The sequence below is a fragment of the Saccopteryx bilineata genome, chromosome 1 (assembly GCF_036850765.1).
Source record: "Saccopteryx bilineata isolate mSacBil1 chromosome 1, mSacBil1_pri_phased_curated, whole genome shotgun sequence".
In the NCBI taxonomy this organism is placed as follows: domain Eukaryota; kingdom Metazoa; phylum Chordata; class Mammalia; order Chiroptera; family Emballonuridae; genus Saccopteryx; species Saccopteryx bilineata.
This window is the reverse complement of record NC_089490.1, coordinates 294232472-294260050: the sequence shown is the minus strand read 5'-3', so window position 1 is coordinate 294260050 and position 27579 is coordinate 294232472. Positions and strand designations below refer to the sequence as shown.

Below are 27579 nucleotides of genomic sequence, written 5' to 3'. Positions count from 1 at the left end.
CAAACAAAACTAAACCATATTTCTGTATAAAAACTTATGAAATTCTAAAGAATTGCAAGAAAAATATTATCACCAATGTAGGCGTAGACATTACATCAAGGAGGAGCACAAGGGATCTGTGGCATCCTAAAGAAGTTAATATAACTTTTTTAAGAGTACAATACTTGTTTATGCATTTGTATTTAAACTATAAACCAACCAGCCAAACTGGTGTTATTATCATGATACAGCAAAATACAAAATATCTTGAATATTAAAAAAGTAGGGGTTGCAATAAAACAGCAGAAGGTGCAAAGGAAATCAGTGAAGCATATTATTGCTTAACCATTCTCCCAAATTGAAGATTTTAACAAGTCTTCCAGTCCCAGAAAATATGAATAATGTCACACATCTTTGTACTTTTACTTTCTATTCTTGAGGTTAAGAGTCTAAATCCTATAGTTATCCAAAATAGTCTTATATCTAAATATCTACATCCAGAGACATCTTTTATCATTTGTCCATTGCAGAAAGGCTATAGAAAACTCTGTAAGCAGAATCTAGTTGTACCCCACCCTCATCCTCATCTCTCCAAATTGACACAATAGCCATAATGAGAAGCAGTATATTGGGGCAGAGATACATAGAAAAACCCTAGGAGATGTAACATAAGCACTGCCCAAATTGAGATTGAATAATAAAGTTATCGTCTCATTGTGAGTTCATGACTATGTTCATGGAGTCAGGTTGTATGCTCATGGAGTAAGCGAGGAATAAACCCATCGTTTGCTTTGTACTACAGTAATATTTAGGGGTGCTGTATTATATCATAGCTTGTCCCAGCAGTTTCCAAGATGGCCTCCAAATCACTGCCAGGATTTTGCTGGAACTGGATCTGAAGTCATAGGAATTCCTCTCCATAACTATAGAACTGATTGTCCCAGACCTCGTTGTTCCAAGCCTGGTCATTCCAAGCTTGGGGGCACCAGACCTGACTATTCTAGGAATGGTAGTTCCAAGATTGGCTGTGCCAGCAACAGTTGCTCCAAGTTAGGTTACTGCGGGCCTGGCTGCTCCACACTGAAAGGTGTCCAGAAGTGTTCACCAGGCATAGATGATAGGAAGAGAGGCCCCGATCCTCTGTGGTTGCTGAGCTGCTATGAGTCACACGGTTCCTATTCTTTGGCCATTTGCATTTCTGCCCACTCTTGCATTTCTTTCTCTGCTTTTGGACACAGGTCTTAACCTGTTAGTAGCTAAAGTTCAGGATGTTGGAAAGTTTTGGCAGCTGCTGAACACTGAGACATTTCTATCTCTGAAATCTCTCATGGAGTACACAGAGCTGTGTCTGTGAGAAGATGGCTCTTGTTTCTTGACCTAGGCTTTCTCCTCCTTCATAATACTGTTCTCTCCAGATGTGAGTAGTATTATGCTGGGACTGGTGGAAGGATCATGGCTGTTCTGAGCCATGGAGGGAAGAAGAGGAGAGACACTCTCCATGTAAAGTGTCTCAGTAGATGACATTTGCAAGGATGCATAGTCTTCTTCAAGCTCATAAATCTCAGGCACTTGGGGAAGTTTCCCAAGAATTGAATGCTTCAGGACAGGGCAAGCTTTAGGGATATACCAAAGTCATACACATGTTGTTTTCCAGTAACAGGAACCAACCAACCCAATCTAATAAAAAATCTAATTTTAATAACCTACTAAAATCCAGTCCAGGTCACGAGGCCCAGCTGATATGTGTCCCTTCACAACTAGCAACACTCCATCTCACATTTTATAAAATTTTGCTATTTCTTCAACAAATTCTTAATATTAGATGTAATTTGCCCAATTATACTCTTTACAAATATTTTTGAATTATGTTGTATTTATTACAGTATGGTAACGAAAATAAAATAGAATTACCTTGGCTCATGAGGGGAATTAAATGGCTAGACTTTTTACAGAGGTGTGGGCAGGATTAAGGGGACAGACAGAAAAATAACAATGAGACACCCAGCAGGGAGCAAAAAAAGCAGGCTTCTCTGACCTGAGAAGACAAGGCAAGGAAAGTGCGTGAGGAACTTTAAGATGAAAGGCGTTGAGGAGGGCAGAAGGAAGGAAGGAATATTTGTAGAAGAATGCAGCAAATAATAAATTGGTGGCCTTGATGTGGGAAAAGATGTGAATGAAATACCTCAATCTCTCTCTCGTTTTCCCCACTAGCCAAACCCAGTAGAAGAGTGACAGCAGGAGAAACTGAGTGATGGAGCCCAGGAAGACTAAGAATTGTTAAGATGGGCACACAGCATAGGTTATAAGATTTAATATAACATCCCACAGATAGTAGGTGTTAAAAAATATTTGCTGAACTTACTTTTAAAAATCTATGTATTTCATGTACTGTAGCTTTTTTTATTTCCTAAGATGTTTGGAATGCAAATCTGAAAACTTTTGAAACCTCTTTGTATGTCTGAAATTATTAATATCTGCTTTTCCTGGGGGTATTGTTTGGCAATTTATTTTTCCTAATTTATTTTTTATAGCCATTGTCCAACAATAAAATGAACTGTTTTGTTGGTTGCCACATCTTTCAAAAGATAATGAGCCATTCTTGGGAATAGCTATTTCCAAGAAAATAGTTCTCATCACGAAAAAAGAATAAATTGCCAAGAACCACTCATTGCTTACTTAAAACTTTATGAAAATAGTCCATGACTTAATTAAATTTGAGACCTGCTCAGCATCTACAAAAACTGTATCACTTGCCTAACCAGGTGGTGGCACAGTGGATAGAGCGTCGGACTGGGATGCAGAGGACCCAGGTTTGAGTCCCCGAGGTCACCACCTTGAGCGCGGGTTCATCTGGCTTGAGAAAAAAGCTCACCAGCTTGGACCCAAGGTTGCTGGCTTGAGCAAGGGGTTACTCGGTCTGCTGAAGGCCCACGGTCAAGGCACAAATGAGAAAGCAATCAATGAACAACTAAGGTGTCGCAACAAAAAACTGATGATTGATGCTTCTCATCTCTCTCTGTTTCTGACTGTCTGTCCCTATCTATCCCTCTCTCTGACTCTCTCTCTGTCCCTGTTTAAAAAAAAAAATGTATCACTTAATGCAGGGTGTGTGTGTGTGTGTATGTTTTATTCCAGGTCTCCGTAGATTTCTAGACTGTTTCCTAGTGAAGCAGCACCCTGTGTGTCTCCAGCTGCCCCAGATTCTCTCTGGAGACACTTGGCAGCAAGTGTGTGCTCTGATGTTCACATTGTCCATGCTTCTTAGTCATAAAAAGATGGAATGATGATAGAAATAAAGGTCAAAAATAACATGTACACAGGATGTAGAACTGTGTACGATTGTTTATGGAGTGGATTCTTGTTATCAAACATAACTCATATTATCAGGCTTTTATTTCTTATGAAATATGGAGCACAAAATTCTTTTGGATTTTACCTAATATTTTTCAAAATTCAAGTTTTGCACTTTGAGAAAAATAAATTCTAATGTAAATTCAGTATTGTTTTTTCACAAGTACTGTGTCACCATAGGTTGTTAAAGTGATTCCTTTAACGGGCCTTCCCTATCCTTGCTCATTGAGAGTAATATTAGTTCTTTGAATCAAGAGACTACCTTATAGACCTTCAGAATTCACTGTGAGATCTCTGAAACATGGATTATGAATTAATAAATGATAAATAACTTGTTGAAAATATTTTGCTATACGTCTTTAAAATGATTTTCAGGCTTGACCTGTGGTGGCATAGTGGATAGGGAGTTGACCTGGAATGCTGAGGTCCCCAGTTCAAAACCCTGGGCTTGCCTGGTCAAGGAACATACAAATTGATGCTTTCCTCTCCTCCCTCCCACTTTTCTTTTTGTTTTTTTCTATCTCTAAAATCAATCAATAAAATCTTAACAAAAAAGTTTTACAAATTATGGTTTTGTTGACCTGAAAGAAGGTCTCGAATTTAGGTTAGGGAAATTTTCCAAACTGCCAATTATATTTATCAAACATCATGGCAGTGAATGTAATAGTTTTATAGTATTATTTTGAGGATTCTTAAACATTACTATGTTGTTTTAAGCCTTTATCCATTTGACAGCTACTGTCCTTAGCTCTTTTCCTAATGCTATGCAGCTTTTCCTTCATTAGACTCTACATTTTTTCAGTTTCACCCAATTATTTTCATCATTTAAAAAGATGATTAGATTTCAGTCTTAAGCTTAAATCTAATCTATGGTATACTCAACTCTACATATTTCTTAATTAAATTTAATATCAAGATACAAGCTAGAAAAAAACCCAGAAATCTCATTGACCAACAGTTTCAATTTACAAATGAAGAAACTGAAAAATAAAAGAAAAATGAAAACACCAGCATCATACTACAAGTTACTGTACACAGCTCTATTAGAGAGGACTCCCATATGTTACAGTGCATTACATTTTGTTCTATATGGTTTTTAGCCATTATATTATAAATGGACATCAAAAGTTCTATCATTTGTGTAATATCATTTTAAACAATTTTCTATAAAAATCATACTTAATATAAAGTGGGCTAGTAGGGATATAATAATAAAAATATTAGAAAACTTCTAAATGTACTAATTGCTTTTATAAACTTTACATACTTTTGGTATAATAACCACTTTTTATAGGAGAAAGGACAGATATTTCTACTGTGACAATTAGAAATTAAAAGGAATCTAATACACTAAATGGTTAAATAACTTGTAACATCTGTAAATATAAGTATGTAATTTGTAAGTATTCTTGTGAGAATTAGCATCAAATTCAATTTCCAAATGGCAAGTTGAAGTTAGTCAAGTTAGTCACTATTACAAAATGCTGCCTAACTATATGTTTGAAAAATGGGTGTATATGTGTGTGAAGTTCTATCTGTGATTTTTCTCATTCTGGGTTATTATGAGACAGAATTTTACTATAATTATGCTTAAAACCTTATTGATGTTTTAAAAACAATTGCAGAAAAAGTCATGATAAAGGATAAATAACACTTAGCTGCTGAATATAATCAAAGTGTAGAGTAGCATAAATCTTAATAGCACAAAACTGGCAAAAATACCAAGATTTAGAGTCTCTAGTACAAGAGAGATATATAGTCCCAACTGCAGTAATCTCAAAAATTTATATCCCAAATGTGCAAACTTGATCTTCTTTTTACTCGGTGTGTTCTGTATAGAAGATGAACATGCTCATGACAATGGTGTATGATTTAGAAAACTAGCTCTCGCACACAGGAATATAAAATGTGCTTATACACCATACTTCTGTGCAAAATTTTAAACAGAATTTAATCAATCATTTTGAAACCTAGCTATATTTGTGGAACAATGACATCACTTTAAATTATATATAGCTTGTGAATGCAGAAAAGAAATAATGTCTTTTGTGTATGTGTTTTACTTTTGGAAAGAAACTACTAAGACTAAACTCTATTATCAGACCAAACAGTCTTTGAAAATTTGTGTGCTCCAGGGCAATTCGTCACTTCATTTTAATGGAATATTCCATACTGAAAATGTCTAACTGCTCAAAAGAGGAATAGAGTGTAAATTTATTATCTGAGAAAAGAAAATTAATTGACACAGGCCAAGAATGGAATGGAATTAGACCCATGTGAAATAACTGGGAACTTGAGTAACTCTATCTAGGCTCCATGGAATGATAAAATTATATGCACAAAAAATGAAATATATCATTTTTGAACAAATCTCGAGATTTCTCAAAGGCATGTTATATAAAAGCATTAAGGCTTCTTTATCTCCAAGACAATCTAGTCTTAGAACAGAATGGAACATATCATTTGAGGTACAAATTTCATTATTTTGTTAGTGTTGTTGTTTTAAATAAATACCACTACAAAGAGAATTGGAAATGAATAAAATAAGTTTTTTAAAACAAGATTTAGAGATCAGGGCAAGATGTAAAAAAATCGTATTCAATCTAAATTTATTTAATATCTACTATTCATCATGTTCTAAGAACTGAGGACACAGACAAGAATAACTATTCAAAATGAAAAATTTGATGAGGCTGATGTCAGGATAGCAATTTGATACTAAAACCAGTTAATTTACAATAGCTACATGTAAATGATAAAAATCAAGCCTTAAAAAATAGCAGTGGCAAGGCCATGGTTTATTGCCTCCAGATGACTTTTAACGTTATTTTATTTTCTAAGTTATATGGTGTGATGCTATTTAGGACATTGAGTGGCAACTTTGTTATTATAAATGACAGCTTCCTTAAGCTGTTTAAAACCAAAATCAAATTTTTAAACATAAATGTTTATAAATTTAAATAAAGATAGTTGGCCATTTCTTATTCAATTTTTGATTCACTTCTAAAAGCTAAAACAATAAAAAGAAAGCAAAAATATCTGAAAATCCATTAAGTTATATTTTCTCCTGAGGCTTTGTTTTCAAAACTTAGTTTTAGAAACATTTAGTTTATAGGTGAAAACAACACATAATAATGAAATTTCCCTTTCAGGGTTCAGCTAGTCAGATTGATTCAAGCCACTTATCACTAAAAAAGGAAATCAATTTGTCTTCAACACAAATACATATTTTCCCCAGATATCTAAAATATAAATTATGTCAAAGGTATTATTTTTTTACTGTGGAGTTAGCCATGCAGTTTTAGCCACTACTGTGAAAGATAGCATTCTGGTATATCCAGGAAATTTATTAAGTTAAATAGAATGGATTAAGCCCTAATATCTGGTGACCCACTATAAATAATTTGCCATTTGAAGAAATCATTTGAGAATGCTCATTTATATTTCCAAGAATTCTCAGAAAAACAGGAATGATATAAATCCTCTGAATACTTCAATGGCGAATGAGCTTGAGAACTTGACAAAACGTAATCCATCAGTTTAGAGAATATCAGATTCCAAAACAGATTGAATGATAGGTCGAGATGGATCCAGAAATAGCCCAACTAGTGGGGAACTAGTTTTACTTTCATCTAATACAGGATGATATGAACTCATGTAATCTAAATTACTCACAATCACAAATTGGGAGTGCTAAAATCAGTTTGGGAGGCCTGGTCTTTGATTCCAAAGACTTTCCCAAAACATTATGTTGTCCCCCAAATAAAAATAATGAAAAAAAAGAACAGTGGTACTTTTTACAAAGCACTTTACATATATATATATACTCACAAATATACTTGCATGCATACATTCATAGGGTGAATTAATTTGGAACTAGTGCTTTTAGCTTTGGAAGGTTATAGATTGAAATCCTGGCTTTGCCTAATCAAGGCACATACAGCAAGCAGTCAATGAATAACTAAAGTGATGCAACTATGAGTTGATACTTCTCACTCTCCTTTCCTGTAAAATTAATAAATAAAATCTTTTAAAAAGTTATTTAATATAGTGAGGCCTATTCAATTTATCTATTTCTCCTGGTGTCAGTTTTGGCTAATAGTGTCTTTCAAAGAATACTCCATTTAATCTAGGTCATCAAATTAGGAGACACAGCATTGTTCATAATATTCTTTTATTATCTATTTAATATCTATGGCACCAGTAGAATGGATCCCCTTTTCACTTCTGATATTAGTCATTTGCATCTTCTCTCTTCTTAATTTATATGGCTGCAGGCTTAGTAGTTTACATCATGTTCAAGAACCAACTTTTGGTTTCAGGGATTTTTATTTCTTTCCTTATGCTTAGTTGATTTTAATTTGCTCTTCTTTTTTTTCTAGAAAGTGGAAGTTTAGGTTATTAATTTTAGAGTTCTTCTTTTTAATATTTTCATTCATTCAATACTATAAATTTACTGCATCCCACAAATTAGGAAGGTTATATTTTTATTTTCATTTGGTTTGAAGTATTTTAAAATTTATCTTGAGATTTCTTCTTCAGCCCATGTGTTATTTAGAAATGTGTAGTTTAATCTGCAAATATTTTGGAAGTTTTCAGCTATTTTTTCTGTTATTGATTTTTAGTTTAATTCCTTTGAGGTCTGAGAGCACACTTACTAAGACTTCTATTCTTTTAAATTTAAGGTGTATTTTATGGCAAAGAATGTGGTCTATCTTGGTAAATTTTCCATATGAGCTTGCAAAGAATATGTAGTTGGATGAAGTATTCTCTAAATGTTAATTAATCCAGTTAATTGATAATACCCTTCAGTTCAACTATGATTTGACTGATTTATCTGCTTGCTGGATATTTTAACTACCAATAGAGCACTTTTGAAGTTTCTAACTGTAATAGTGGACTCACGTATATTTCCTTGTGGTTCTTAATTTTTGTCTCACATATTTTGACACTGTTGTTAGGCACTTGTACATTAAGATTTGCTATGTCCTTTTTGAGAATGAGGCCTTTGTTGTTATGTAATACTCCCCTTTATCTCTGATACCTTTCCTTGCTTTTAAGTCACTTTGTCAGAAATTAACTCTTCCATCTTTCTTTTGATTAGTATTGAGTTGGTGTATCCTTCTCTGGCCTTTAGTTTAATCTATCTGTGTATCTATGTTTAAAGTGGGCTTCTTGCTGACAACATGTAGTTGGATCTTATTTTTTGTTAACACTACAGTCTCTCTCTATCCTTTAATTGATACATATATATCATTGATATTTAAGTTACTATTGATAAGATTGGAATATCTACTATGTTACAGTGCTTCTTGTTTCTGTTATTTTTTTTCCACGTTTTTTCTGCTTTCTCTTATTTTACATAAGCATTTTATATAATTCTATTTTTCTATTATATAAATTATATCTTTTTCTTGATTTTTTAAAACTTTCTTTTAGTGGTTATCCTTGAGTATACAATATGCCTTGTCAATTAATCCATGTACACTTGCAAATAACACTATATAACTTGATGGGAGGTTCAAGTTTCTTACAACAGAGAATTCACCTATTGCCTCTCCTGTGATTTACACAGTGATACAATTCATTGCTCACTTACCCATAACCTAAAATCCCTGAATACATAACTTCTATGATTATTCTGAACAAACTATTTTCTTTTAGTTCAATTAAAAAATTAAAAAAATAAAAGATTGTATCTTGACTTCTGTTGGGCAGATAAAATATATTATGCTCATTTTGTTAAAGATGGCACTGCCCACGTAGAGGCTCATCACCCAGGTGATATTAATGTGTGTTGGGTGCAGGCTGTGGGCAGGCAGAATCCTTGTAGCCTGGGGCTTGGTTTTAGGACTAAGCCTTTCCCATCCTTTTTGATATGGGGTGGTACAATCCAATCATGATTCAGATATGTGACTTTGTATTAGAGACTTTCCTATTTTGTATATTGGATTAAAGGTTTTGATTTTTACACTATAAAATGGGGGCAGAACAGGAGTTTGCTCTCTTGATTCCTGAGATTATTATTAGAGAGGAGAGCAGAGAAAGGCCACATGGAGGAGGCCAGGAGAAGCAGCCAAAATGGCGAGTGTTGAGTGAGAAGCCAGTTTGTGCAGAGTTTGTGCAGGGAGAAGGAAGGAGATGGGGAACAGAGGTGAATAAGTCTGGTCAGGTAGAAACCTTTGATTCTAGGAAACTCGGATAAGTCAATAGCTTTGTGAGCACTGAATGTGAGTGGGTTTTGGAGCCCAGTGTGTGTTTTTACTTGCCCGCCGGGTGCAAGCTAGGATTAAAGATGATGGCCCACCAGTTTTTAGCTCCTTTGTTTCTTTACCGACTGTCCGAATCCAATGCGAACATGCATGGGCCAGGCACTGTGATGGTAGCCATGGTCACTGCTTTACAACTTCATTTATTTATTCTGCAATACTCTTCCTTTGTCTGTGTAGCCTTGAGTTTCTGTCTATCATTTTTATTCTTTTTGAGAAAATTTCAATATTTCTGTAGGTGTCAGAGGCTAACACCTGTGTCCTTGTTTTATTTCCCTTATTGTTTTATCTTTGGATTTTCCCAAAGGCTTCTTTTAAATGGGGTCTAAGATGTGCAGTTCTTTCAGTTGTACTTGTTGTTATTATACAGTAGCCCTGTTGATGTGGTTGTTAGGTATGGGGTGGGAAGCATGCTATAGTCCTATTATTGGGTCTCGGACTTTTATTGTGCCTATGCCCTGGGTTATAACCTGAACAGATGCTTCTCAGTTTTCCCTCCTTTTTTTGAGGTGAGAGAGGAAGGCTAGAGAAGGAGGTTGGTATTTCCTTCTGCCAGGAGGAAACCTATAGTGAGCCAGAATTAGGTATTTTTCTTCCCCCACATTGCTTAGGCGATAATAAAATAGTGTTCTTTATAGACAAGGCTTCTTTTTTTATTATTTATTTTTATTTTTATTTTTCTGAAGCTGGAAACGGGGAGAGACAGTCAGACAGACTCCCTCATGCGCCCGACCGGGATCCACCCGGCACACCCACCAGAGGCAACGCTCTGCCCACCAGGGGGCGATGCTCTACTCCTCCGGGGCATCGCTCTGCCGCGACCAGAGCCACTCTAGCACCTGGGGCAGAGGCCAAGGAGCCATCCCCAGCGCCCGGGCCATCTTTGCTCCAATGGAGCCTTGGCTGCGGGAGGGGAAGAGAGAGACAGAGAGGAAGGAGGGGGTGGGGGTGGAGAAGCAAATGGACGCTTCTCCTATGTGCCCTGGCCGGGAATCGAACCCCAGGTCCCCCGCATGCCAGGCCGACGCTCTACCGCTGAGCTAACCGGCCAGGGCTAGACAAGGCTTCTTAAGACTAGAATTCCATTAGCATATTTCAAAATGGGAACTTTACTTTCTTTTCACTTCCTTCCCCTGCTGGAACCATATGGGGACTTTTCTCCAATCCGCCAAGTTCTGCAGTGAAGGTTGAAGAAAAATCCCCAAAATTTTGTTTATTTTACCCCCTCATTCTGGTTAACTTTGGAGTTTTTAACTCTGCAAACTAGTTCATATAGAAACTCCAATAATTTCTCAATTGTAGTTTGTTTTTCTCCCTCATTACTGATTGCAGCTGAGATTTAAGTTTCTGGGCTACCATGAGTCTCTCTATATTTATATTTCTCCATTTTGGGGCACAGCTGTTTGCACTGTGATTTCAATTTTCTGTTAGATGTAAGAAGAATGGCTGATTTTAAGTTTGTTTAGCTTTTTTTCTTTTGTCAGGATGGGATGACAATTCTTTTCTCATTATATGCTAGACTAGAAATCAGAAGTCATCTGTGGCTTTTTATAAGCTATAATGTTGGGCCTAAACCCGTAAATTTCTGATTCATTATGTGTAGGGTATGGCCCAGGATTTTTTTTTTAAATTTATTTTTTTGCCAGAGAGACAGATAGGGACAGATAGACAAGAAGAGAGAGAGAGATGAGAAGCATCAATTCTTCATTGGGGATCCTTAGTTGTTCATTGTAGCTCAAATAAGTTTGTAAATATGATATATATGTTTGCTCACTTATAGTTTGCATTGGGTGTGGGGAACAGGCTATAAGCAGGCAGGATCCATATAGCCTAAGGCTTAGTTTTAAGACTAAGCCTTTCCCACCCTTTTAATACTAAGATCTTCTCAACACTAAGCCTTTCCCCACACTCTTGATTGTTGTTTGATGTGGGGTGGTGCACTCTTATGAGGAATCCCATTTATGCCTCAGATAAGTGGCTTTGTATCAGAGACTTCCTTATTTGTAAATTGGCTTAAAGGTTTTAATTTCTACACTATAAAATAAAGGAGACTAGGGGCTCTCTCTTGGTTGCTGAAATTAGTTTGCAGGGGAGAGGCAGCCAAAATGGCAGAGTACTAAAGGAGAAGCCAATTTGTACAGAGTTTGTGCAGAGAGAAGGAGATGGGGTGTAAAGCCAGGAGCCACGGCCAGAGCCACTATCACAGCAGCCCGGCCCATGCAGGTTCGCATTGGATTCGGACAGTCGGTAAAGAAACAACAAAGCCAAAAACTGGTGGGCCATAGTCTTTAATTCTAGCTTGCACCCGGCAGGCAAGTAAAAACACACACTGGGCTCCAAAACCCACTCACATTCAGTGCTCACAAAGCCACTGACTTATCCGAGTTTCCTAGAATCAAAGGTTTCTAGCTCACCAGCCTTATTCTCCTCAGTTTCCCATCTCCTTCCTTATCCCAGATACAAACTCTACACAAACTGGCATCTCACTCAGCACTCCGCCATCTTGGCTGCTTCTCCTGGCCTCCTCCACGTGGCCTTTCTCTGCTCTCCTCTGCTCTCTCTTCTAATGATAATCTCAGGAACCAAGAGCACAAACTCTCGTTCTGCCCCCATTTTATATTGTAGCTTCACAATCTCTAATCCAATATACAAAATAGGGAAGTCTCTAATACAAAGTCACTTCTCTGAGGCATGATTGGATTGTACCACCCCACATCAAAAAGGGTGGGAAAGGCCTAATCCCAAAACCAAGCACCAGGCTACAAGGATTCTCAACACACATTAATATCACCTGGGCAACGGCCTCATGTGGGCAGTACCATCTTTAACAAAGTGAGCATAATATATTTTATCTGCCCAACATGGGGAACAGAGGTGAATAAGGCTGGTGAGCTAGAAACCTTTGATTCTAGGAATACTGGGATGAATAGTGGCTTCGGGAGCCCTGAATGAAAAGGGAAGAGTTTTCCCACTGTGTATATTTCTCACCTGCCAGGTATGAGCTAAGATTAAAGGTAATGGCCCACCAGTTATTGGCTCCCGTATTTCATTACTGTCTGTCTGAATCAAATGCGAACCTGCATGGGCCAGGCGGCTGTGATGGTGGTCGTGGCTACTGACCATACATTCATTAATTGCTTTCTCATATGTGCCTCGATCAGGGGGCTACAGTCAAGCCAGTGATCCCTTGCTCTAGCCAGTGACCTTGGGCTTCAAGCCAGTGACCTTTGGGCTCAAGTCAGTCACCATGGGATCATGTCTATGATCCCACACCCAAGCCAGCAACACTTTGTTCAAGCTTAATGAGCCCATGCTCAAGCTGGTGACCCCAGAGTTTCAAACCTGTTCCTCTGCATCTCAGGATGGCACTCTCTCCACTGGGTCACTGCCTGGTCAGGCAGGAATTTTTATTTTTAAAATGTTCCAATTTAATGTTGAGGATACTGGTCTAGGAATTACAGTTTTAGAGCCACTGGATTAGAGTATCTTTTTTTTTTTTTTTTCTTTTTCTTTTTTTTTTTACTGAAGTACATTATTCAATAGTTTATTTAAAAAGAAATAATAGTAAGCAAATTTCTTGAGTTATTCTCCTTTTCATAACTTATTCTTCATTTTGCAACACATAGGTATCTAAGTATAGATTTCTCTGCTTTGTATTCTTGCAAACCTTACTGTATTTTGGTTTGTCTTCATTTAGTATGCTAAACTTTTGAAAAATTGTTTCAAACTTTCAATCTAGAAATATGTATCCTTAATTTCTGGAGAAATTTACTTAATTATTTTCTTTTTAATTTTTTAAATTAAATTCATTGGGGTAACTTTAGTTAATAAAATTATAGACCCTTTGAAACCAGAAATATAGGCATTTGTGCTGCCTGTCACCACTTCAGCCAGATAAGTAGAGACAGGGATTGAATAATTATGGGTTCTTTATTCAGATGGCCAACCATATGAGGAGAAGGCGATTATGTTCCCACAGCCAAGACATCTTAACCCTCTATCCTGAGAAAACCTTTTTACAAGGGAAAGAAAAGGGTAGATAAGGGATTTGTAATTTCAAGGGAGCTTTCATCAGATCATAGCCAAAGTTAATTGGATCATAGTCAGTGGGTGTTGTTGGGTCTTTTGAGCACAAAGACTTTGCTTGTGACCCAGGGGCAAAAAAGTGAACTACTTGCAGTCCCCTGAGGCACAAAGGTGGATGCTGGCAGATCTCTTATCACAAAAGTGGACTACTAGCAGATCTAGTTAAATTGTGCAGTCCTGCTCAGGCATTCCAGCTCCTGGAACAAAGTCTCTACCATTAAGCCTGCTGACCATATAAGCAAAGACAGCATTACGCAAGCTGAAATTTTAACTCTTGATTTCCCCCCTATCAGTTTCAGGTGTACAACTCTACAATACAAACCATCTGTATATTGCACTGTGTATTCACCACCCCAATTCAAGTCTCCCTTCATCACTATCTATGCCTCTCTATCCTCCTTCCACCTCTTTCCCTCCTGCAATTACCACAGCTGTCTGTATCTATAGGTATTTTTTCTTTGCCTAGACCTTTTAACTTTTTTACCAGCAACCCAAACCCCACCCCCTTTGACAGACTCTACACATTCTTATCTGTCCCTAGCCCTATTCTTTGTTGTTATTTGCACTTGCCATGTTAATCACCTTAATTTCTTAACTTATCTTTCCCCCATCTCTTTATCATTGAGATCTATTTTCTCTAAGATTTCCTTGACTTTATTGTAAATCCTTTTACTAAGCAATTAATTTGGGCTTGAATATTATATTTCTTCTCTGTCTTCTGAACCTCTTCCCATTATCCAGTTATTATATGACTTCGAAATATTACACTTTCTGCAACAATGCTAAAATTACCACCAGAAACTAAAATTATCATGACTATCTGAATTAAAATAGATTTGTTAAAGAGAAGAATAAGCTGTCATCAAACTGCTTTTTTTTTATTTATTTATTTATTATTTATTTTTTATTTTTTGTATTTTTCTGAAGCTGGAAATGGGGAGAGACAGTTTGACAGACTCTCTCATGCGCCCGACCGGGATCCACCCGGCACGCCCACCAGGGGCGATGCTCTGCCCCTCTGGGGCGTCGCTCTGCCCCTCTGGGGCGTCGCTCTGCCACGACCAGAGCCACTCTAGTGCCTGGGGCAGAGGCCAAGGAGCCATCCCCAGCGTCCGGGCCATCTTTGCTCCAATGGAGCCTTGGCTGCGGGAGGGGAAGAGAGAGACAGAGAAGAAGAAGGGTGGGTGGAGAAGCAAATGGGCGCTTCTCCTATGTGCCCTGGCCGGGAATCGAACCCAGGTCCCCTGCACACCAGGCTGACGCTCTACCGCTGAGCCAACCGGCCAGGGCCCAAACTGCTTTTTAGAGGGTGTTACATCTCCTATACATATAGAGAGACTGGAAGTATATGAACCAATGCAAGATGTAAAGCCAGTAGCCACAGCCACCATCACAGCCACCTGGGCCATACAGGTTCGCATTTGATTCAGACAGACAATAATGAAACAATGGAGCCAAGAACTAGTAGGCCATTAGTTTTAATCCTAGCTTGCACCTGGCGGGCAAGAAATACACACAGTGGGAAAATACTTCTCTTTCCAGTTAGGGCTCCCAAAGCCACTGACTTTTCTTTTCCAAGATTCCTAGAATCAAAGGTTTCTAGCTCACCAGCCTTATTCATCTCCTTCTCTCTGCAAACACTCTGCACAAACTGGCTTCTTCTCAGCACTCTTCCATCTTGGCTGCTTCTCTATTCCACATGGCCTTTCTCTGCTTTCCCCCAGCATGGCTCCTCTGCCCCATTTTATAGTGTAGAAATCAAAACCTTTAATCCAATATACAAACAAGGAAGTCTCTATACAAAGTTACTTAGGGTGGGAAAGGTTTAGTCTTAAAACTAAGCCTTAGGCTGTAATGACCCTGCCTGCTTACAGCCTGTCCTCTACACCCAATGCAAACTATAAGTGAGCAAACATATATATCTGCAAGACCAGGAGCCACCATTGTGGCCATTCACATGTAGTTTTGCATTGGAATCGGACAGTCGGTAAAGAAACAACAGAGCCAAAAACTGATAGGCCATCATCTTTATTCCTAGCTTGCATCCTGGGGGCAAGTAAAACACACACTAGGCTCCAAAACCCACTCATTCAGTGCTTACAAAGCTACCGACTTAACCGAGTTTCCTAGAATCAAAGGTTTCTAGCTCAGCAGACTTATTCCCCATCTCCTTCTGTCTTCCTGCACAAACTCTGCACAAGCTAGCTTCTCACTCAACATTCCACCATCTTGGCTGCTTCTCCTGGCCTCTTCCACTTCCACGTGGCCTCTCTCTGCTCTCCTCTCTGCTCTTTCCTCTCTAATGCTAATCTCAGGAACTGAGAGAGCAAGCTCCCGTTCTGCCCCCATTTTATAGTGTAGAAATCAAAACTTTTAATCCAATATACAAAATAGGGAAGTCTCTAATACAAAGTTACTTATCTGAGGCATGATAGGATTACACCACCCCACATCAAAAAGGGTGAGAAAGGCTTAGTCCTAAAACCAAGCCCCAGGCTACAAGGATCCTGCCTGCCCACAACCCGCCTCCAACACACATTAATACCACCTGGGTGATGGGCTTCCATGTGGGCAGCGCCATCTTTAACAAAGTGAACATAATATATTTTATCTGCCCAACAATATTATATTTACAAACTTATTTGACCAACAGAAGAAAAGACAGTTGAATTACACATCTCTGCTTTCTATGCTCATTGGGAATAATCAATTGGAATATGTACTATGATTTCAAAAGGATAGATCAGTTTTTGAAAATCCTTTAAATAATTTATTTTCTTTGATAAAGAAAAATAACATACCCATGTCTGTAGAGAAGATGGAACAAGACAAAGCTTGAAAAGGAAGTAAATCTTCAGAGATTTCCTTTTTCTTAAGTTGTGACTTAATATTTCAATGGTCAACCTGGTTCTAGGATATAGATGTTCCCCTAATTGGCATGGTTATATGGCTAAATGTTTTGGTTTTACCTTATTAAATCAGGTCATTCATTTGGAGATTTACAGCAGGTAAGAACTGAATATATCTATGCTGAAAATAATGAATTAAGTATAGGTATATGTTGGCCAAATGAGTTTGTAATTATGATATATTTGTTTGTTTGCTTATAGTTTGCATTGGGGGCTGGGCAATGCCAGATATAGTGGTCTGTGAGACTGCAGGTTGCCTTCCTGATTGGGAAGGGCCATTGTCTTGCTAATGTTTACTGGAAGAGAGATTCTGTCCTCACCACTGAGAGGTACAAGAGGATTTCTTTTTTTCTCTTCTCCCTGATCCCTTGCCCTCCATGGGAAAAGCAGGGTTTTTTTCCCATGGCCCACCATCCTCCAACTCCACTGTTTCTTTACCATCTGCCCAAATTTCTGCAGGTGAATGACCACAATGGTGGCGGCCCCTGTTCTACAGTCTAGAACAGAAATACAGATTGTTAAACCATAAGCTGATAGGAGTAAATCTTTTCATATGGAAGCTATTCTGTTAAAAGAAGATGTATAATGAAAGAGAGAAAAGAACAAAATGAAAAATTACAATAAAATATGTTAGACATTAATAAAACAAATGCCAACTGTAGATATTGACATAGTTTACATTTAACATGTTCATAAGTTATATTTATCCTAAGATGTGTATATGAATGTGCTTATCTAAAGATCAAATATATAAGAGGTCATAAAGTTTATTTTTTGAATACCTAAAAAATCTGCTAGGAAATAGTCCATAATAAGGGTAACCTTCAGTTTAAAGAATGTGATAGTATCACAGATGTTGGTCAAATAAGTTTGTAAACATGATATATATGTTTGCTCGCTTGTGATTTATATTGGGTGTGGGGGACAGGCTATAAGCAGGCCAGGTTGTTGTAGCCTGAGGTTTGGTTTTGGGACTAAGCTTTTCCCCACACCCTTGACTGATTGTATGATCTGGGTGGTGCACTCTCATGAGGAATCCAATTATGCCTTGGATAATTGACTTTGTATCGGAGACTTCCTTGTTTGTATATTGGATTAAGGGATTTTGGTTTTCTACACTATAAAGTGGGACAGACCAGGAGCTCAGACACACAGTTCCTGCTATCATAATTGCAGGGGCTCCCCTGATCCCTTGCCCTTCATGGGAAGAGCTGGTTTTCTGCTTTTCCCTTGTCTTCTTTTGTGGTTTGCCTGTCTTGGTGAGACACCAATAAATAGGATGGCCCCCCATCCTCTGACTCCGCCATTTCTTTATCGTCTGCCTGAATCCAATGGGAACCTGCATGTGAATGGTCACGATGGCAGCTCCTGGCCTTACAACAGAGAAGAAATAATTTAGATTTCATCCTAATTTCTGTCATTTATATTATCCCTATGTGCTCATACCTAGGAACTAGGTTTATATACTATGGAATTATTTGTTCAGCAAAACAAAACAAAAACAAAAACAAAAATCTGACACACTTGATTCAACTTAGCACTAATTTACTAGGGCAGAGATGGGAAGTTGGGTCAAGTGTGCCAATGAGAACATTTTTTAAAATTTTGACTTGGGACATAAAAATAGCCTAAATATACACATTTAAGGAAGTATCAGCATAATACTTCCTTAAATATCAGGTATAATCCACTACACAAAATATGACCGTATTAAAAAATAAGGAGGCAACAACTAATAGAAAATTTAAAACCTGAGGCAAAGAGAAAGGCCTGATGACTTGGGCTTTAGTTTCTTATTGATAGACTCTGTATCCTTGTCCTCCCCCATAGTTTCAATATATATTTCATCATACATGTGCATGACCAATGAATTCTCTTTTGCTTAGGCATGTGAGTTTATTGTATGTCTTGTATTGAAATGATTTCTAACTAAAATGGGTTTGCAGCAAAATAAAAATATTTAAAAAAATAAAAATTAACAGGCTGTGGCAATGGTAATAAAAATATAAATAAACTTGCCTGTGAAAACATTGATATTTATGACAACTTGTGTTCTCTACCCTCCTCAAAATCATCTATATCCTTGCAATTTGTATTAGTATGCAACATCAACAGGGAAATACCACCCCTTGGGAAGTAATGATGTAAATACTGAGAGCAAATTTTCTTGGTAGGAATGCTAGCATTGCAGAGATCAGGAACTGACATTGTAGACAGCCTTAGGTATTGTTTAATATTTACTAGTTCTTTGGGGAATAGTAGTAGCAGCCCCATTAGCAAAAACATATTTAGTAATATTGGTGGTAGAGCATCAGTAATTAGGACTTTGCAATTAGGAGAGAAATTTTTTAAAGTTGTTGTGAATGTCCTTAGCAGGAGAAAACAAAATGCTGAATTTCAACTCTCTATCAGGAGGACTATTTGGGGATTATTATCATTATCCAATTATCCCCCAGGATTTTGTAACACAATAAACATGTCCTACAATGAGGTGGTTAGAAACATTTTAGGTAATAAATGTAACCTAATGTTTCATCATTTTTTAGCATTGTAAGTGGCTATTAAGAGGTGTATAAACATCATATAGATTGAGATTCAAGATTGCCAAAATAAAATTGAATGCATTCTATGTAGGAAGGCTAAAATTAGCATAGGTAGCTAGTTAGGTATTAATAAAAGGGAAGGGAGTGAAACTGGCCCTCCTGATTAATTCTGGAAGCTACAGTTTCAAACACTCCAGGGAATAACCCAAATTGTCCCTCTGAAGGTAACATCCCAGGAGGCAGAAAAAACAGTTTTCCAATCTCCCTGGAAACAACTGAAATTACCCAGATTTGAGGGTTAAGGTGAGAGGGGGCAGGGAGAAATTCCTTTACTGGGCTCATGTGCAGTAGAAGCCAGATAAAGAAACAGAACTTTGAGGCATCCACAGTAGGAGTCAAAATGGGGACCAAAAGGGAAAGAGTTGAGCCTAGGAGATTCTTAAAAAAGGATCAGATAGGATAAAGGCAGAGGGAACTTGCAGAGCCAGTAGTCACGGCCATCACAACTGCTGCCAGGCAGGTGCAGTTCTCATTAGATTCGGATAGACGATAGAGAAACAACAGAGCCAAGAAATGGTGATCCATATTTTATTCTAGCCTTGCAACCAGTGGGCGAGAAATACACACAGTGGGAAAACACTTCCCTTTCCCTTTGGGGCTCCCAAAGCCACTGACTTCCTCCCGGTTTTCCTAGAATCAAAGGCCCCACTAGCTCAGTGGAGCTCACAAAGCCCCTCATCTCTGATCCCCTTCAGCACCCGCCATCTTGGCTGCCTGCCTTCTCTGCAACAACATGGCCTCCCAGCTCCTCTTTATTCAAAAACTTTTTAAAAACTACCTGGGCCCACACAGACCCATCCTCCAGCACACAATAGCATAACCAAGCTCCTTCCCAAGCAGGAAGGTATCAATAATTATCCACCCCACATGGGCAGCAGCCATCTTTAACAATAAAAGTGAGAAAAATCAAATTTAAAAAATTTTACAGACTTATTTGCCCAACAGAACCCCAGAAAATTCAGGAAAGGGTCTGGGTAGGGGCTTGAGCCTAGCACAAACCCCTGAAGAAATAAGAAGATTGTTTTTAGTTTGAAAGAAAACTCACCACTTCCCAAACCCAAGGAGATATCATCAAAACCTAACAAAGTCCCTAAGTTTGCTCTCTCTCCCTTTAGCAGGCAAACAGGTGAAGCACAGCGCTGGAAGTGGGAAAGTGGGCCAGAGTGGCACAGAGTCTTAACTAGACTGCAGAAGCTGCAGATGCTGATGGCACGGCAGCTCTAGGTCCTGGCCCTCCTCCTGGGCTTGATGAGGACAAGTGTGGGCCTGCGGCCCCAGAGGCCTGACTGCTGGCCTTCCTCCACAGCGAGAGGAAGCTGAGCCACCTATCCACTGCTGAGGCAGTTTGGCAACCTCTTCACGGGCACGTATGTCCTGTGTTCCCCTCCAATAACTCTTGCCATTGTCCCTCAAGTCTTCCTAAATGTGAGTCTGTGGGAATTCTTTTCTCATAACTTTGCAAAAACCTATTTCCAGATCGGTCCAACAGACTCACCTTGTTGCAGGTCCATATCCAGCAACAAAGACATATGTTTCTAAGATGAATCTTTAGAAAATCTAATATTTTTAGACTGTGCATAATTCCTAGTTGGTTAAATCAAATTTGCAAAATAATATTTTCCAAAAGAGATATAATACTTAGTTCTAAAAATATTAATTAGGTCATAACCATGATTTTTATAAATTTACTAAATAAATATGAAATATTTTCCAAAAGATATATAATAAATAATTCTAAAAATATTAATTACTTAGGTTCTAGCCATAATTTTTATAAATTTACTAAATAAATATGAAAGTTTAATTATTATTTTGTTTGTTTGTTTGCAACATATAGAGCAGGGGTCCCCAAACTTTTTACACAGGGGGCCAGTTCACTGTCCCTCAGACCATTGGAGGGCTGTACTATAAAAAAAAAACTATGAACAAATCCCTATGCATACTGCACATATCTTATTTTAAAGTAAAAAAAAAATGGGAACAAATACAATATTTAAAATAAAGAACAAGTAAATTTAAATAAAAAAACTGACCAGTATTTCAATGGGAGCTATGCTCCTCTCACTGACCACCAGTGAAAGAGGTGCCCCTTCTGGAAGTGCGGCGGGGGGGGGGGGCAGATAAATGGCCTCAGGGGGTCACATGCGGCCCGTGGGCCATAGTTTGGGGAACCCTGATATAGAGAAAGACAGAAAAAAACAGCTGAATTTTCAGCAGTCTCTCCTTGATCAAAGTTACGAACAAGCTCTTTGATTTATTACACTCAGTTAAAATTTCCTGGCCTTTTATTTGAATTGTCCTGACAGTCTGGAAAGTAGTATCTTGTTTGTCTGGAAAGTGAAGATTTAAAAAAATATGTACCTTTTTGCTTCATAATTTTTACTGTCTATTTTCCAAGTTTATGAACAATGCCCTTGAGAGGAAATAACATATTGATTTTAATCTGCATATAGTGTACATATTGTAATATGAATGTACCAAAACTTAATTTTATGTCCTAGTGTTGCAGACAATTATAATACGTTATTTTGTGAATTACATTTATATACAATGGAATACACAGTTCTTTTGAAAAGTCTGATAAACTTATGTATATGCCAATACAAAATCCTCACTAAGTCATATTAAGTGAAAAAGAACAAAATGCAAGACAGTGTTATGTTATTGTAAAAATACATATATATGTATGCAAGTATCTGTATGGAGGGTGTCTGGAAAGATAACTCAGAATCTGTTGACAGTAATTACCTTTGGATAAGAGAAAACATTTCTTTTACTTTTACCTTTTTGTCTTTGAAATGTTATATAAATACAAAGATTGAACAAAACCTGTACAGCACAACATATCACAAGCTAACACCTATACAACTAATACTCAGGTCAGGAAATAGATCTTGCTAGTGCATAAGATTCTGGTAAATTCCCCTGCCCATTCACCACCTCTTCCCTTCATTCCAAAGTTTACTACTGACCTGAAGTTTGCAGTAATCCATTACTTGAATTTTATACACACTTGTATTCCCTAACACAACACTATGGTATCATCTGTTTGGGTTTTTTTTTTTAACTTCTTATAAATGGAATAATTCAGAACATCTAGTTAATGTTAGTGAATAACAGTTAGCTAACAAGACTCCACCAACTAAATGTTCTCAGCAATTTTTGACATGGAAAGTCTAGCACATCTTAGATATTTTGGTGTTTGGGGCAATGTTGGGCAGATAAAATGTATTATGCTCACTTTGTTAAAGATGGCACTGCCCACGAGGAGGCCGTCGCCCAGGTGATATTAATGTGTGTTGGGGGCAGGCTGTGGGTAGGCAGAATTGTTGTAGCCTGGGGCTTGGTTTTGGGATTAAGCCTTTCCCACCCTTCTTGATGTGGGGTGGTACAATCCAATCATGCCTCAGAGAAGTGACTTTGTATTAGAGACTTCCCTATTTTGTATATTGGATTAAAGGTTTGGATTTCTACACTATATAATAGAGGCAGAATAGGAGCTTACTCTCTTGGTTCCTGAGATTAATATTAGAGGAGAGAGCAGAGCAGAGAGCAGAAGGAGGCCACGTGGAGTAGGCCAGGAGAAGCAGCCAAGGTGGCGGAGTTTTGAGTGAGAGGCCAGTTTGTATAGAGTTTGTGTAGAGAGAAGGAAGGAGATGGGGAACTGAGGAGAATAAGGCTGGTGAGCTAGAAACCTTTGATTCTAGGAAACTCGGATAAGTCAGTAGCTTTGTGAGCACTGAATGTGAGTGGGTTTTAGAGCCCAGTGTGTGTTTTTACTTGCCCGCCGGGTGCAAGCTAGGATTAAAGACTATGGCCCACCAGTTTTTGGCTTCGTTGTTTCTTTGCCGACTGTCCGAATGCAATGCGAACCTTCATAGGCCAGGCGGCTGTAATGGTGGCCTTGGTTTCTGGCTTTACAGGTGATATCACATTGTGGTATTTTATTTGATAACTCTTTCGATTTTTCAATGTATATCTAGATTTACCTTCTATGAAGTCTCTTCTAGTCCTTTTTTGTTGTTGTGTTGTCAATTTCTTATTTATTTTAAAATATATATTAGATAAAAGACTTTATCAGTTATGTATGTTAAGAATAATGTGTCTTATTAATTGTTCATTTGCTCACTTTATGGTGCCTTTAATAAATATTAATTACTAATTTTAATGTAACTTTACTCAATTCTTCTCATCTGGGAATGGATTTGTCACCTTGGGGATATCTGGCAATGACTGGAGTCTTTTTTGGTTATTGGAACTGTTGGGGTATTAGTGGCATCAAGTGGGGACAGACCATGAATACTGCTGAGCATACTACAATACCTGGGTAGCCCAACCACGACAAAGACTTTTCTGGTCCAAAATATGTAGATTATTGTGTGTGTGTGTGTGTGTGTGTGTGTACTTATACTTCTTGAAGACATTTTACAATATGAAGTCCTACAAGATTGTGTGCTATATCTGGTTCATACCTAGAGCCCACTGTCACTGATTTCTATACATTGAATGGGTAGGGGTATAATATCCATTTATTTCACCATGTAGCTATCAAAAAAAGACATGATCGTTTATTGGAAATGCCATCATTTCAGCTGTGCTCTGTAACATTTATTGTGTATCAAGCATCATTATAGGTATGCATAATTTTGCTTCACTATAGATTGTATCTAAACTAGAAATTATTTATGGTATACTTGAGACTGATGAAATGAAAAATTTAAATGCCCTTCATTATTTTTACTGTAATAAGAATGCTGAGGGTCTTATGCCGTGCATCTTATACTCTGTAATATTTTAAGATACAAAGATTTTTTGTGCCCAAATATCTAGAGTTCAGTGTTACAATTCAACTTTCGTGCCCTTTTTGCTGGGATCCTACCCTATCAAGTCTTAACTTTCTTATAATTCTGAATTCCTGTTCTTCACTTTTCTTCCAAATACACTGTTACAAAATCTAAGCCTCTATTGTAACCTGCTTGGCTGTTATAACAAAATAACACAATCTGAATGGGTTAAACAATAGACATTTATTTTCCCCATTCTGGTGCTGGGAATTTCAGTATCAGCATGCCAACATTGTTGAATTCTTGATAAAGGCCCTTTTTCTGGCTTTGAGATGGCTGTCTTTTCACTGTGTCCTCACATGAGAGATAAAGAATACTAATCCCATCATGCAGGTCACACCCTCATGGCCTCATATAAACTCAATTACCTTTCTAAGGTCCCACCTCCAAATACTATTACATTGGAAGTTAGAGCTTCCACATAAAAATTTGTGGGGTACAGATCCAGACAAGCATAGCCTGTGTTCTTTATTTGGCTAATAAATCCTAAAATTGGAATTGGCAAATACAATAGGTGATGAAGTGATTGTTAATGTAGAGTTAAGCTAATTTAACTCTCTTCTTTCTCTTGCCTCCTAAAAATCCTTGTTGTCTTTGCTATTTTCCAATAGCTACATCTTCGTTTATTTGTTTATTTCTTTTGGTGTCTAATTGAACTTTCCTAATTATTTTCAGTGGGAGGGTTAATTTAATATAAGCTACTCTATCAAAGCAAAAAGTGGAAAACTTATTAATGTGAATTTGCCTTCCCTTTGTAAATAATGAAGTTGAACTCTTTCCATATATTTAGTGGCCAATTGGATTCCTTCTCTTATAAAATTGTACATGCGATTCTCTTGCCTATTTTTAATTGGATTGTTAATCTTATTTCTTATTAATTTGTAGGAATTTCTTTCTGTCTCTGTCTCTTTCACGGCCTTTTTTATTTATAAACTTGATCTGTGGCTTATTTTTTTAATTAACATTGCTATGTTTTGATAAACAATTGTTTTCAACTTTAATGTAGTCATTTGTATTCATTGCGGGACTTTTTACTATTAAAAAATATTTACTACCTAAACATCAAAAATATATATTTTATCCTATTTTTTTCTTTTATAGATATTGAGATTAGAAAGTGTGTGTATGTGTGTGTGTTTTATTCAGTGAGAAGTGGGGAGGCAATGAGACAGACTTTCATATATGCCTCAGTGGGGATCCACTCGGCAAGCTCACTAGGGGGTGATGCTCTACCCATCTGGGGCATTGTTGCATTGCTCAGCAACTGAGCTCTTCTTAGTTCCTAAAGTGGAGGCCATGGAGACATTCTCAGCACCTGGGGCCAACTTGCTCTAATTGTGCCATGACAGCAGGAGGGGAAGAGAGAGAGAGAGAGAGAGAGAGAGAGAGAGAGTGAGAGAAGTGAGAGGGGGAGGGGTGGAGAAGCAGATGGATGCTGCTTCTGTGTGGCCCGACTGGGAATCAAACCTGGGACATATATACACCAGGCTGATGCTCTACTACTGAGCCAACCGGCCAGGGCCTAATTATATTTTTTTAAGTCAAAGGTTCTTTCAATTCTAATTTATTGATTTTAGAGACAGCAGAAGAAAGAGAGAGGATCATTGATTGATGCTAGAACCGAGCTATGTGGCCAGGACTAATATAATTATACATTTGTACATAATTAATTGTTTTGTATGTGTATGTTCACTGTCTGAACACATTTATTTGGAAAATAAAATTCTTTCCCTATTTCTCTGCAGTATTCTCTTTCTTATAACCATACTTTTATATATAATATATATATCAATATATGAGTCTGTTTTAATCATAATTTAATTTCTTTGGTCTATTCTTTCTTTAATATCATACATTAAAATATTTTGTATATTTATAAATCTTATTAGTTGATAAGTTATTCTTTGCTATTCTTTTTATAGAGTATATTGGTTATTCTTTGATTTTTCACATGTATTTTGTTGTAAAGTACTGCACCTTAATCCACGGGTTGCATAGAGACACCAAGTCCAGATGAATTTTTGAGGAGCTTATTAATTAGTCAGCTAGCTACATGGGGCACAATCCCAAATCATGTAGAAAGTTCCTACAATTTTGTGGCTGATTTTATAGACCAAATCACATATTGGTTGGGGTGGGTAAGGAGCGGCTCATGATCCCTTTGTCTAGGTATACGTCACTCTCATGACTTTAGGATGAGTCCCAGTATAGGAATTCTTGATTAAGGTACATAAACATTGTTTTCTAAGGTTTTTAGATAAATTCTATTTTCTTTGCTCTGTACGGCAAGTGGCCCCAAACACCCTTTCAGAGAATTCTAGGAATTAGCTAAATTATGACTAGATGACCCAGTTGTACTTGTAAGCCAGGAAGCTCCTGCATTCTCTTTTCTTTCTCCACAGAAAGGAGGAAGTAAGAAGCCTGACTTTTCCTCTTTAAAATGGCATTGCTAATGTTAAGTTTTACAGTTCTTTGGTATCTTATCACATTCCTCCTTGGTTTTATATCATGGGTCAAATCCTTGACTCATTTTAACGAGGTGCATGAGGATGTTGAGTAGGCAGGAGCCTGAAGTTAAGGCTAGGATCAGTGATCTGCAGATCCTGTAAGTAGGAACATCAGCCTATAATATGCAACAGAAAGGGTGATGCTTTCATTCATATATTACATCAAGGTAGACTTGATGTTTTCATTAACAGTAATACAGTCTACTGAAGAAACAAATGCTACTGATTAATTTCTTACCACCTGTACAAACCTTCTGCAACTTACATAAACCCTTAACTTTCTTATCTATTCAGAAATAAGTGGCTTTCATAACAACGTACTTTCTTCCTTTTTCTTTCAAAAGTATTTCTACACCTTATACCTTTTTTTATCCAAACCATACAGTTCCTTTCTAGTCAGAACTCTTAATTTTAAAAATCTTAGCCTTTAGTGACAACCAAGTTGGCAATAAGTAATTTTTCTTTAAAGTATACTTCCTTTTGGAGGTGTCCTCCCTCTAAGTAGTTAATATTTATAGGTTACTTTATAAGGGTAGCTATAAGCACATATATATTTTTCATATCTCCCTTCTGTATGACTCATAGCAGTACATGCATCAAATTTAAGACAACTTGTTCTGGCTTTCCTTTGACCTCTGTTTCCCTCCCTCCCCAAAGTCTAATTAAAAGGAGTTCCTTGGTGAGTCTCCTCAGGCATCAGGCATATGCAGACCAGCCAGCTTCTGGTTTGTGACTAGAACAGGGCATGCCATTCTTCTCAGGGCCAACTTACAAGGGTTGACGGGGTCAGACTCTGCTGTCCATGAGGGTGTCTCTGCTGGGACTGCAGTCTTCAACTGGCTGTGGTGGGCCCAGACAGGTGTGCCTTCTACCTCGGCAGCAGTGGGAGTGGTCAAGATCACAGTGTGTGGACCCGTCCATGTGGGAGTCAGTCCTTGGGTGGTGCACTTCTTTATCCTGACTGATTCCCCAGCCTGGAAGGGATGTATCAAATCTCCTGGCAGTGCTGGAAGCACCTCTTGGACAGTCAT

At 37.7% G+C, this 27579-nt stretch overlaps 1 pseudogene; it reads right to left on the bottom strand.

The window, feature by feature from the left end:
• Positions 1 to 690: 690 nt before the first annotated feature.
• LOC136319520 (homeobox protein NANOG-like) lies at positions 691 to 27579 on the bottom strand (annotated as a pseudogene).